The sequence below is a fragment of the Hyla sarda genome, chromosome 13 (genome assembly GCF_029499605.1).
Source record: "Hyla sarda isolate aHylSar1 chromosome 13, aHylSar1.hap1, whole genome shotgun sequence".
NCBI lineage: Eukaryota > Metazoa > Chordata > Amphibia > Anura > Hylidae > Hyla > Hyla sarda.
Genome location: NC_079201.1, coordinates 20,080,626 through 20,094,530, shown reverse-complemented (window position 1 = coordinate 20,094,530; position 13,905 = coordinate 20,080,626). Strand labels below are relative to the sequence as shown.

Below are 13,905 nucleotides of genomic sequence, written 5' to 3'. Positions count from 1 at the left end.
TGTGTATTATACAGCAGCTGATCAGTACTGGAAGGATTGGGATTTTTTAATAGAAGTAATTTACAAATCTGTTTAACTTTCTGGCACCAGTTGATTTAAAAGAAAATGTTTTCAAGTGGAGTACCCCTTTATGCTAAATTGGCACGGAATTGGAGTGGAAATACAAAGTTCCATTGATTTCAATGGAATCTTTACTTGATGATTCAGATTTAAGAATATGACTTGTCAATTAGGATCAGCAACAGTTCTGCAAAACTACAACTCCCAGCATGCCCGGACAGCCGTTGGCTGTCCGGGCATGCTGGAAGTTGTAGTTTTGCAGCAGCTGGAGACACCCTGGTTGGGAAACACTGTAATATTATCCAGCCAGGAATGTCGCCGCCGCCATGTGTAGAATTCCTCTGACTCGGTTTACCATACACAGACGACCCCGCAGGCATGTAGAGGTCACATGGTCAGGTGAAATGTCACCGACTGATCACTACCTGTTTTTCTAGTCAGATAACCATGATCAGACGTATACATCTGATAGACCAAACATATATGGAAGGTTAACATATAGAATGTAAACGGGCCTGGGGTCGTGCTGGGTAGGTCCTAGCTAAAGTCATTGTAAAGCGAAAGTTCACCTCTATGTTACAATTTACATACAGATAAAATCTACTTAGAAAGCTGAGTCATTGGCCCAGATTTATCTGCCTGAAACAGATACTGTGTGATGTGCCAAAACCAACCAATCACAGCTCAGCTCCTGTACTGATCCCCAGTTCCATCCTGTATTAGGCCATGTCCACACAAAGTAAAATGGGAGGAAAGTCAGTACAGAAAACATGTGCGAACATTCCATACATTTGAATGATCAGGCAGGTGCTGGGATTGCTCGGAAAAGTGCCAATGTATTTTTAAGCAAAATCCGCAAAAACAAGTCTTTTGGCGGACGCCGGAATCGAGATTTCCACCATATTTCACTGCGTGAACCGTGCAGCACAATCCTGTCCGTGTGGAATATTCCTGCGGAATTCCCCCAGGACTTTCTGCCGTGTGAACATACCCTCATACTCCAGAGCTGCACTCATTATTCTGCTGTTGGGGTCACTGTGTACATACATTACATTACTTATCCTGTACTGATCCTGAGTTATATCCTGTATTATACTCCAGAGCTGTACTCACTGTTCTGCTGGTGAGGTCACTGTGTACATACATTACATTACTTATCCTGTACTGATCCTGAGTTATATCCTGTATTATACTCCAGAGCTGTACTCACTATTCTGCTGGTGAGGTCACTGTGTACATACATTACATTACTTATCCTGTACTGATCCTGAGTTATATCCTGTATTATACTCCAGAGCTGTACTCACTATTCTGCTGGTGAGGTCACTGTGTACATACATTACATTACTTATCCTGTACTGATCCTGAGTTATATCCTGTATTATACTCCAGAGCTGTACTCACTATTTTGCTGGTGAGGTCACTGTGTACATACATTACATTACTTATCCTGTACTGATCCTGAGTTATATCCTGTATTATACCCCAGAGCTGTACTCACTATTCTGCTGGTGAGGTCACTGTGTACATACATTACATTACTTCTCCTGTACTGATCCTGAGTTATATCCTGCATTATACCCCAGAGCTGTACTCACTATTCTGCTGGTGGGGTCACTGTGTATATACATTACATTACTTCTCCTGTACTGATCCTGAGTTATATCCTGCATTATACCCCAGAGCTGTACTCACTATTCTGCTGGTGAGGTCACTGTGTATATACATTACATTACTTATCCTGTACTGATCCTGACTTATATCCTGTATTATACTCCAGAGCTGTACTCACTATTTTGCTGGTGAGGTCACTGTGTATATACATTACATTACTTATCCTGTACTGATCCTGACTTATATCCTGTATTATACTCCAGAGCTGTACTCACTATTCTGCTGGTGAGATCACTGTGTACATACATTACATTACTTATCCTGTACTGATCCTGAGTTATATCCTGTATTATACTCCAGAGCTGTACTCACTATTCTGCTGGTGGGGTCACTGTGTACATACATTACATTACTTATCCTGTACTGACCCTGAGTTATATCCTTTATTATACCCCAGAGCTGTACTCACTATTCTTCTGGTGAGGTCACTGTGTACATACATTACATTACTTATCCTGTACTGATCCTGAGTTATATCCTGTATTATACCCCAGAGCTGTACTCACTATTCTGCTGGTGAGGTCACTGTGTACATACATTACATTACTTATCCTGTAATGATCCTGACTTATATCCTGTATTATACTCCAGAGCTGTACTCACTATTCTGTTGGTGAGGTCACTGTGTACATACATTACATTACTTATCCTGTACTGATCCTGAGTTATATCCTGTATTATACCCCAGAGCTGTACTCACTATTCTGCTGGTGAGGTCACTGTGTATATACATTACATTACTTATCCTGTACTGATCCTGAGTTATATCCTGTATTATACTCCAGAGCTGTACTCACTATTCTGCTGGTGAGGTCACTGTGCACATACATTACATTACTTATCCTGTACTGATCCTGAGTTATATCCTGTATTATACCCCAGATCTGTACTCACTATTCTGCTGGTGAGGTCACTGTGTACATACATTACATTACTTATCCTGTACTGATCCTGAGTTATATCTATACACCAGAGCTGTACTCACTATTCTGCTGGTGAGGTCACTGTGTACATACATTACATTACTTATCCTGTACTGATCCCTGAGTTATATCTATACACCAGAGCTGTACTCACTATTCTGCTGGTGAGGTCACTGTGTACATACATTACATTACTTATCCTGTACTGATCCTGACTTATATCTATACACCAGAGCTAAACTGTCAGCTTGATCCCATCCATTCCTAATATCATGTGGCCTTATTAATCAGATTTTTCTTCTAATATCATTCTGTTTTATTAGGAAAATCTCCAGTAATGTAATGAATGATATATATTCGATTCTGCATGCAAGTCACATGACTGGGCGTATTTTTTTTTTCATAACCCCCCCCCCCCCCCCCCCCCCGCCTCCTGTGATAACCATCAGCTTCCTGCTTTGTTTGCAGAGCTTTACATTAGAAGGAGGGTTAGCATCTTACATTGACAAGACGTCTATATGCGATTCCTTATAAGGACATTTCAGAGCGAGGCCACATGTGCTCCGCTTATGGATGTGTGAGGCAAAGTCGCTGGACACAATGACCTGCTGCTACTATGACCTGGCTGGGAGACCTTTTTATATCAGTGGTCTCCAAACTGCGGGCCTCCAGCTGTTGCAAAACTACAACTCCCAGCATGCCCGGACAGCCAACGGCTGTCCGGGCATGCTGGGAGTTGTAGTTTTGCAACAGCTGGAGGTCCGCAGTTTGGTGGCTATTCTTTATATTATATTAATGCACACCTGCACAACTGTATTGCAGTGAACTACACTGCCCTGTCATTTATAAGGGACTGGAATGCGAAGCCCCCCTCCCCATCACTGTGCTCTGCATGTAAATATCCTGCAGAAGGACGACTGGGCGACTCCTTACACATTCCCAAGATGCTGATAGACGTCTCTGTAAACTGTGTGTAACTAAGATAAAGCCTAAGAGAGTTCATTTATACAAAAGGAATTTCATTGACGTGAGAGTGCCGCCTCGGTGCCAGGTACCACCGCTCTCCCAGTGCCCTACATCTCTCATTGTGGCCCCCCTCTCCCTGTGCTGGGCCAGAATTCTAATTGTTATATACAGTCCCAGCTAAGATATGTATCTCTGCCATCGTTCTCTTCCCAGAAGATTCAGAGACCCCGTTTTAGGGTATGTTCAGACGAGCGCATGCGTTCTGAGACCCCGATTCAGAGACCCCGTTTTAGGGTATGTTCAGACGAGCGCATGCGTTCAGAGACCCCGATTCAGAGACCCCGTTTTAGGGTATGTTCAGACGAGCGCATGCGTTCAGAGACCCCGATTCAGAGAACCCGTTTTAGGGTATGTTCAGACAAGCGCATGCGTTCAGTGATCCCGATTCAGAGACCCCGTTTTAGGGTATGTTCAGACGAGCGCATGCGTTCAGAGACCTCGATTCAGAGACCCCGTTTTAGAGTATGTTCAGACTGCGCATGCGTTCAGAGACCCCGATTCAGAGACCCCGTTTTAGGGTATGTTCAGAACGACTCGCACATCGCAGTGTGTCTGCTCGTAGCTGCGTATTACCGCTCCGAGCAGGCACATGTAAAGGCAGCATATAGAGGTCCTTCAGCAGCGGAACCGGAGCGAAATACGCATGGAAAAGCGAGTATTTCGCTGCGGTTCTGCCGCTGAAGGACCTCTATATGCTACCTTTACATGTGCCTGCTCGGAGCGGTAATACGCAGCTGCGAGCAGACACACTGCGATGTGCGAGTCGCCGCACGCAGGCGCAGTATACTCGCACGTTGCGGCAGCTCTCGGCCTAGCTGATTGAGCAGGGGGAGCAGCCACGATGTGCACGAGTACACCGCGCATGCGCGGCGACTCGCACATCGCTTCAGTGTGTCTGAACGTAGTGGCGTATTGTCTTTCAGCGGCGGATCCGCAGCGTAAGATACGCTGTAAATTTGCTCGTCTGAACGGACCCTTAAAGGGGTACTCCGGTGCTTACACATCTTATCCCCTATCCAAAGGATAGGGGATAAGATGCCTGATCGCGGGAGTCCCGCAGCTGGGGACGCCCGCGATCATGCATGCGGCGCCCCGTTTGTAATCAGTGCCTGGAGCGTGTTCGCTCCGGGTCTGATTACGCTCGACCACAGAGTCGGCGGCGTGTGACGTCACGGTCCGCCCCTCAATGCATGCCTACGGCAGAGGGCGTGATACCTATCACTGATTACCAACGGGGAGCCGTGTGCATGATCGCGGGCGTCCCCAGCTGCGGGACTCCCGCGATCAGGCATCTTATTCCCTATCCTTTGGATAGGGGATAAGATGTGTAAGCACCGGAGTACCCCTTTAAGATGGTTATAGGGTCCCTATACGAGACAGACAGGGAGGTATCTCTATAGAAGTAGCAGTCGCACCGGGGCCCTGGTGCCTAAGGGGGCCCCAAAGCACATCTGCCCCATAAGAGACCAGTATTATAATTGGCATATAGGGCCCTGTTGCAGTTTTTGCATCGGGGCCCAATAGCAACAAGCTACACCTCTGGAGACAGACATAGTGATCACATCACAGTGCCAGGCAGAGGGTCTACGTAACAGTGCCACTGTATTAGCATAACAGCGGACCCACCCCAGTGCCCCCATAATAGACAATGGGGTTTATTTACTAAGAGTGGAGTGTAGGTTTCTTTGTGGGTTTTGTTTTCCGACAGGTATTTTCCCAAGGTATTTACTAAGATTTCCCTACATTTTGCACTTTTCCCTACATTTTGCTTTTTTACACCGATCTGTAGGGTTTTTCTCAGCTGAAATCCACATTTTCTGTGAAAACCTTAGTAAATATGTTTTATTTTTCAAAACTGTCGGGGCCACGCCCCATTTGTCAGGGCCACGCCCACTTTCTCCCGTGACCAATGCTCCCTTTTCGGGTTTTTCTTGTAAAATGGAGGGTTTTGATTTTTTTGGGTCGCATATTGGCCCTCATTGGAGTGGAGGTTTCTTTGTGGGTTTTAATTCCCTACAATTTATTTTCCACAGTATTTAAGGTTTCCCTACATTTCCCACTTTGCTTTTTTTTTTTACACATGCTCTGATCTGTAGGGTTTTCGTCAGCTCAAATCCACCACATTTTATGTAAAAACCTTATTTTGTTTTTTTTGTGTAAATGCTGGGAACACGCCCCTTTTCTGAGACCACGCCCCTTTTCCGGCAGCCATACCACCTTTTCGGGTTTTCTTAGCAAAATGCAGAGTTAGTCAGGGTTTTTTCAATTCTGGCGCAGACAGAATTTCTGGCGCAATGCGACAGAATCTGGCGCACAACCCGACAAAACATGTCGGGTTTGCAAGAGTAAATGAGGGCCATTGTGTCGCATGGAACGTGCTCCCCAATTTGGGTGCAAAACCCGAAAAAAAAGAGTCAGGATCATGTTAGTAAATAAACCCCAGTGTCTCTAAAACAAAGGTGCAGTGTGTCCATAATAGTGCTAGCCGCTTTGCATTTGTACAAAACCAACCCCAGTGCCCCTGGAACAGTGTAAAAAATCAATGGGGGGATTTATCAAAACCAGTCCAGAGAAAAAGTTGCTGAGTTGCCCATAGCAACCAATCAGATCGCTTCTTTCATTTTTAACAAGGCCTCTGCAAAATGAAAGTAGTGATCTGATTGGTTGCTATGGGCGACTGGGCAACTTTTCCTTTGCACAGTGCTATACGCTATACACACATATCGGTGGACCAGCCTGGGTACCCCTCATAAAAAGTTAGTTAGAGAGCCCCCATAACACTGAAAGATAGCGTTTTCCCATAACTCAGTATTCCGAAAACCGTACCAGACAAAAGTAATCACGCGACGGTCCCCGGAAGAAGTGTCAGCCGCAATACCACCATAATAGTGCTAGGTTTACTGCCTGAGTGTTCCCATAATAGGGCCGGTAGGAGTGCTCCAAAACAGTGCCAGCCTCAGAGCAAGATTGTCTTAGGCTGGGTTCACACTACGTTTTGTCCCATACAGGAGCGCATACGGCAGGAGGGAGCTAAAACCTCGCGCTCCCGTATGTGACCGTATGCGCTCCCGTATGTCATTCATTTCAATGAGCCGACCGGAGTGAAACGTTCGGTCCGGTCGGCTCATTTTTGCGCCGTATGCGCTTTTACAACCGGACCTAAAACTGTGGTCAACCACGGTTTTAGGTCCGGTTGTAAAAGCGCATACGGCGCAAAAATGAGCCGACCGGACCGAACGTTTCACTCCGGTCGGCTCATTGAAATGAATGACATACGGGAGCGCATACGGTCACATACGGGAGCGCGAGGTTTTAGCTCCCCCCTGTCGTATGCGCTCCCGTATGGGACAAAACGTAGTGTGAACCCAGCCTTACTCTACAAGACTTTATAATACAGAGTTAGCCCATTAAAGGGGTACTCCGGTGGTAAAAACATTTTTTTTAAATCAACTGGTGCCAGAAAGTTAAACAGATTTGTAAATCATACAATGATGATTTACAAAAAGTGGTTTTAGATTTGTAAATCACTTCTATTAAAAAATCTTTATCCTTCTAGTACATTTTAGCAGCTGTATTCTACAGGAAATTATTTTCTTTTTGAATTTCTTTTTTGTATTGTCCACAGTGCTCTCTGCTGAAGCCTGATGCCCGTATCAGGAACTGTCCAGAGCAGCATAGGTTTGCTATGGGGATTTTCTCCTGCTCTTGACAGTTCCTGATATGGGCATCAGGTGTCAGCAGAGAGCACTGTGGACAAGACAAAAAAGAATTAAAAAAATAAAAGAATTTCCTCTGTAACATACAGCTGCTAAAAAGTACTGGAAGGGTAAAGATTTTTTAATAGAAGTCATTTACAAATCTGTTTAATTTTCTGGCACCAGTTGATTTAAAAAAAAAAAAAAATAATGTTTTCCACCGGAGTACCCCTTTATCCGATTTCAGCGGGACCAGACAATTGTCTAATGTGTATGGGGGCCTCCTGATGCTCCCCCATGTTGAATTCAATGCCCGATCTTTTTATAACCTGTCCCCAGAGACTTTCTTTCTCTTCCCATTGGAAGCAAATGAACGCTCATCTGAGCCGAGCATTCATTTTAATGCGGGAATGGGGATGAATATCTGTCGGCGGCGTGTTATTGTTACAGGGAAATGTCAAAAGTTTAGATAGGTCAGGGTCTCACTGGATAAAGCTGGATTAAGCGGGCGACTGTGTGCCTTTCTACGAGTGGATATTCCATTGCAGCAGAGTCCCATTGTTTTCATTGAGATTCTGCTCCACTGTGCACACAGCAGAATATCTGCCGTAGAAATTCTGATTCCTGACTTGTCAAATTTTTCAGTGGTTTCCGCTCGAGCATTTCCAAGTGGTACTAGCGCCAGTATGTTCTGCCGGAACCTGCCTGGAGCCTGCAGAATGTCTGCCTGGAAACTAAGGCCCCATTCAAGCAGAAAAGGAAAAATTCAGCTCAGAAATTCTGCCACAAGAAGTCGACATTGTGGCGAATGGGATTTCCGTTGACCCATTCAGAGGGCAGATTATCCAGTGCGGAATTCTGGATTCCCCCCAAAAAAATCAACATGTCATTGAAGTCAATGGGATTCTGAATTCCTTCTGCAATCTGTGTGTTGAGCACAAAAATTCTGCACAACATCTGCAAACATTCCGTGCGGAATCCACAAAACGGCAAAAACTCGCTGTGTTTTTTGCTGCCGAACAACAGGCGGCTTTACAATTTAGCTGTCTCCCGAATGCCAAGCTGTGGAAAATGTTGGCGCTATAGAAAAAAATATAATTATGCCTCCCCTTGGCCCAGCATGTATTTGTTCATAATGGGGAGAAGTTAAAGGGGTATTCCAGGAAAAAAAACTTTATTATATATATAATTAACTGGCACCAGAAAGTTAAACAGATTTGTAAATTACTTCTATTAATAAATCTTAATCCTTCCAGTAATTATCAGCTGCTGAAGTTGAGTTGTTCTTTTCTGTCTGGCAACAGTGCTCTCTGCTGACATCTCTGCTTGTCTCGGGAACTGCAGAGAGTAGAAGAGGTTTGCTATGGGGATTTGCTTCTACTCTGGACAGTTCCTGAGACAGGTGTCATCAGAGAGCACTTAGACAGAAAAGAACAACTCAACTTCAGCAGCTCGCGAGTACTGGTAGGATTAAGATTTTTTTTTTATGGAAGTAATTTACAATTCTGTTTAACTTTTTGGAGCCAGTTAATATATATATATATATATATACATACATATATATATATAAGATTTTTCCTGGATAACCCCTTTAATAGGTCGCTGCCACACACCTCTGCTTATCTTGCCTGAGAATAAATCCCAATTCTTCTTTCCTCCGATGGTATCACGTCCCCAAAGTCATCGGGTTCGGCCCAGATGCATCTGAAGTATATGGGCACCTTAAACTTATAACGTGGGCGATGGTCAGGGGTTCACATACTTTTATCCATAACATAAGCACGGCATGTGAATCTTTTCATCATAAAAGGGATAAATTTTGGCATTCCAGTTCAGCTCATTGTCGCTGACTATTCACATTAGACAGGAGAGGAACCTGGCCCCTTTCACTACTGACGGAATCACTTCTGATTTTGGCTGAACGCCCCCGAAAAACGAAATTAAAGGAAATCATCATTCAGGAGGGACGTCAAAACTATTTGAATAATGCAGGGGCTGGAGTCTAAATGCAGCGGAAGTCACTGTGACAGCTCTGCTGTACCCCTGTTCATGTAACAAGGGGCCACAGGTAATGTTGCAAAGATTACACAGAGTGGGAGCCTTAATTTGTCTAATGCAAAACTACAACTCCCAGTATGCCCGGACAGCCTTCGGCTGTCCGGGCATGCTGGGAGTTGTAGTTTTGCAACAGCCGGAGGCACCCTGGTTGGGAAACACTGGTCTATACGGACGACTTTACGTGTACGGTCCCTTTCATAAAAGGGTTAAAGGAGATATAGTGAGTATAGGATGGGGAGCGCTGCAGTACTACTACACTATGCAGTAATGTGAGAGGAATGTCAGGCAGCCGTCGGCTCAGCGCACAGCTCTCAGCGCACAGGGAGGGGTAAGGAAGAGTTCACACAGAAACATTTCTGAAGTTTCACCTTATAAGGACAGAGCCTGGAAGGAGGAAGTAAAGGATTGGTTCACCAGAGGCGTCCTCGCTGCATATTATTCCCATTTAAAAACAAAGACCGTGTAGCAAAAAGGGCAGGGACAGTCCGCTGTACCCACCCAGACCACACGGGGTTAACCTTTGTTTCATGGCCAACATTAAAGGGGTACTCCAGTGGGAAAAAAAAAAACAACTTTATTTTTTAAATGAACTGGTGTCAGAAAGTTAAACAGATTTGTAAATGACATCTATTAAAAAATCTTAATCCTTTCAGTACTTTTTAGCAGCTGTTTGCTACAGAGGAAAAGCTTTATTTTTTTTATTTCATTTTTGTCTTGTGCTCTTTGCTGACACCTGCTGCCCGTATCAGGAACTGTCCAGAGCAGGAGTAAAAAACCCATAGCAAACCTATGCTGCTCAGGACAGTTCCTGACACGGACAGAGGTGTCAGCAGAGAGCACTGTGGACAAGACAAAAAAAGAAATCCAAAAAGAAAATAATTTCCTCTGTAGATTACAGCTGCTAAAAAGTACTAAAAGGATTAAGATTTTTTAATAGATGTAATTTACAAATCTGTTTAACTTTCTGGAGCCAGTTGATATGGAACAAAAAATGTTTTTCACTGGAATACCCCTTTAAGGCCCTCAATGAGTTGATCAGTCAGGGTGCTGGGAGTTGAACCCTCTTGATTGGGCATTACAATCTCTACTCTGAGCCCTGGAAGGTCAGCTTAAATGGGCACTGTCAGATACAAAAACTTTTGATATGTTGTAAAGCATGTATGACCAATAGGTTTTGCAATTGCTTTCATTAGAAAATGTTCAGTATTTCATACTGATAAAGCCAGTCAAACAACTCCCCCCCCCCCCCTGCCTGCTTGGACACATACTAGTCCTGCTGTGTCCATGCATCATCACCCATGTCATGGACACACTTCCTTGATTGACAGCTGTGAGCTTAGGCAAAAATCCTCCCACTGTCAGCTTGTGTCCCGCTACTGTCAGTGAGGACAAGCTGGGAGTTGTAGTTTTGCTATTGTTAGGGGAGATGTGAGCAGACAGCATACTGAGGGAGGGGGCGGAGACATGCACAGTTAGGCCACGCCCCCTCCCTTTGAGAGAAATTCAGACTAGTGAGCTAAATTAAAAGTGTAATAAAAAAAAAAATAAAGGTGCTAGACACATAAAAATGTTGCACATGGTCAGGATTAGGTACTGAGTGATATATATATTTATATAAAAAAAAATTGTGTTGGATCTGACAGGTACGCTTTAAAGGCTTCATTTAGTTGACCAGTCGGATGCTGGGAGTTGAACCCCCCCAACTGATTGGGTATTGAGGGCCCTATCCTAAGCCCTGAAAGTCTAGCCTAAGGCCTTCATTGACTTGATCAGTTGGGGTGCTGGGATTTGGACCTCCCAACTGATTGGGTTTTGAAGGCCCTATCCTAAGCCCTGGAAGGCCGGAATTTTTCTCTAATGTTTCTCCTTATCTATCCTTGAACCCATTGGCCCCTTTACCACATTCATAAATGATGGGTGGGATGGTTATGGTCTTTGCTACAGACTTTTGCACTAGGCTACACCTCTGGCCAAATCCTTCAGAGCCACATTGCCCCCAAAGGCCTATGAACTCGGCACGTGGAGGGCCCTGACTACAGCAATGATTAACGTGTTTCCAGGTACAGCCGTAGTCAGATTACCAGGGTTAGCAGGAATGGTTTTCATGGCTTATGACTGCTGTAGGTTCTCGGGGGCAAAGATCACCTTAATGGTCTATTCACATGTACCGTAATCTGCGCAGAATACTGTACGTGTGAATAGACCTTAAAGGTTTAACAAGGTTTTGCTTACAATACAAACAGGAAGCCAAACCAAGAACCATTTAAGGTGAGATCTGAGAGCGGGGAAAAGTATTTCCTGATGGTGGAGGAGCAGAGACAAAGTTAAGAAATTCTGTAAAGTTCCTTTAATCTGGACAAAATGTTACTGGGCATAAAAGTGTGGAGGAAGACCCCCATAGCCCAAAAGGGTTATTCCAAAATAAAATATCTCTTATCCATCTAACTAAATAAGTGGTCTCCAAACAGTGGCCCCCCAGATGTTGCAAAAATACAACTCCCAGCATGCCCGGACAGCCGTTGGCTGTCCGGGCATGCTGGGAGTTGTAGTTTTGCAACATCTGGAGGGCCACAGATTGTAGACCACTGACCTAAACCATCTGCAGACTGGATCACTCATCTGCGCCATATTGATCAGCACCAGCCTGGATAGACATCACAGGGGATCTCACTGAGCACGCTTTTGGCTGTTCAGGCATGCTAGGAGTTGTAGTTTTGCAACAGCTGGAGGCACCCTGGTTGGGCAACATCTTTACCTTCGTATGGTCCGATCTGTGTCTCTTTCCTAGAATCAAGAAAAAATGAATAAATCACAATTAAAAATGAGTGTTTGACTCTTCTTCCATATACTTTAGAAAGTTAAAAAGATTTGTAAATTACTTCTATTTAAAAATCTTAATCCTTCCAGTACTTTTTAGGGGCTGTATACTACAGAGGAAATGCTTATCTTTTTAGATTTCTCTGATGTCATGACCACAGTGCTCTCTGCTGACCTCTGCTGTCCATTTTAAGAACTGTCCAGAACAGGCGGAAATCCTCATAGCAAACATATGCTGCTCCGGACAGTGCCTAAATTAGACAGCAGAGGTCAGCAGAGAGCACTGTGGTCATGACATCAGAGAAATCTAAAAAAAAAAAGATAAGCATTTCCTCTGTAGTATACAGCCCCCAAAAAGTACTGGAAGGATAAAGATTTTTAAATAGAAGTAATTTACAAATCTGTTTAACTTTCTCCCACCAGTTGATTTAAAAAACTAAAGTTTTCCATGGTAGTACCCCTTTAAACATCAAGACAGATTTGCCATTCAGGTTCCTGGGAAAGTTGGGTGACTACCCAATTTGACGCCATCATATCACATCTAGGGGTTTCCAACCAGCTAAATCCCATCCTTCTATGCAGGGATACAGAAGTGCAGAATTAATCTTTACAAATCTGGTCAGATTTGGGGTTCAGGATTACAGGAAAGCTTGGTAACAACCAATACTGACATCATAGCATCACATCAGGGGCTACCAAACAGCAAAGGCTATAAATAGACATTCCTTTTGTTTAGCGTTTATTCGTGGCCTAAAAATAAAAATAAAAAATATTTAAAAAAACACCAAAAATTCTTCCTCATTTTGTAGATTTTTTTTTTAAACAAAAATAGTGTGTATTAGTAACAGTGTTTTTTTAATTAATTTTTTTTGCCATTTTATTCCACTGCATTTTTATTATTACAAGTCGTGTGATTTTTTCATCATGTGACACAAGGATTTCTATGGAAGAATTAGGGGGGAAAAAATGGCAACATACAAGCACACATGGCGTTTTTTTTTCCACCTTAAGAGGTCTACAGGAGGAAAAAAGGCCAAAATTTCTAAAAATAAAACCCCAAAACCCAGAGCAAGCTGCATTTCTAAAAATAAAAAAAGTCTACAGTTGTGCCTAAAAAGCCCTAGAAGGGTAAAAATCCCCCCCCCCCCCCCCTACACAAAAAAATAAATTTAAAGAAAAGAAAATGTGGGTATGGTGTTTCAAACAGTCGAAAACACGCCCCTTTTTCGGTGCCCACGCTCCCTTTCCCATTGCAAATGTTACGCCGAGCGCTCCGGGTCCCCGCTCCTCCCCGGAGCGCTCGCTACACTTCCCTCGCTGCAGCGCCCCGGTCGGTTCCACGGACCCGGGGCGCTGCGTTACTACCTCCGGCCGGGATGCGATTCGCGATGCGGGTAGCGCCCGCTCGCGATGCGCACCCCGGCTCCCGTACCTTACTCGCTCCCCGTCAGTTCTGTCCCGGCGCGCGCGGCCCCGCTCCCTAGGGCGCGCGCGCGCCGGGTCTTTGCGATTTAAAGGGCCACTGCACCGCTGATTGGTGCAGTGGTTCCAATTAGTGTTTACACCTGTGCACTTCCCTATATCACCTCACTTCCCCTTCACTCCCTCGCCGGATCTTGTTGCCCTAGTGCCAGTGAAAGCGTTCCTTGTGT

At 44.4% G+C, this 13,905-nt stretch overlaps 1 protein-coding gene across 10 annotated transcripts in view; it reads right to left on the bottom strand.

The window, feature by feature from the left end:
* FAAP100 (FA core complex associated protein 100) overlaps positions 1-13,905 on the bottom strand; it is a 230,956-nt gene that overhangs the window by 92,878 nt on the left and 124,173 nt on the right. For 4 of the 10 annotated variants that reach the window (XR_008849483.1, XR_008849484.1, XR_008849485.1 and 1 more), the window contains exon 12: positions 12,192-12,220. The gene's annotated coding sequence lies outside the window, so the exon portion shown is untranslated. Of the gene's footprint in view, positions 1-11,981; positions 12,221-13,905 lie in introns of those variants that run through there. The other 6 variants (XR_008849488.1, XR_008849482.1, XR_008849489.1 and 3 more) reach the window with 2 other exon arrangements.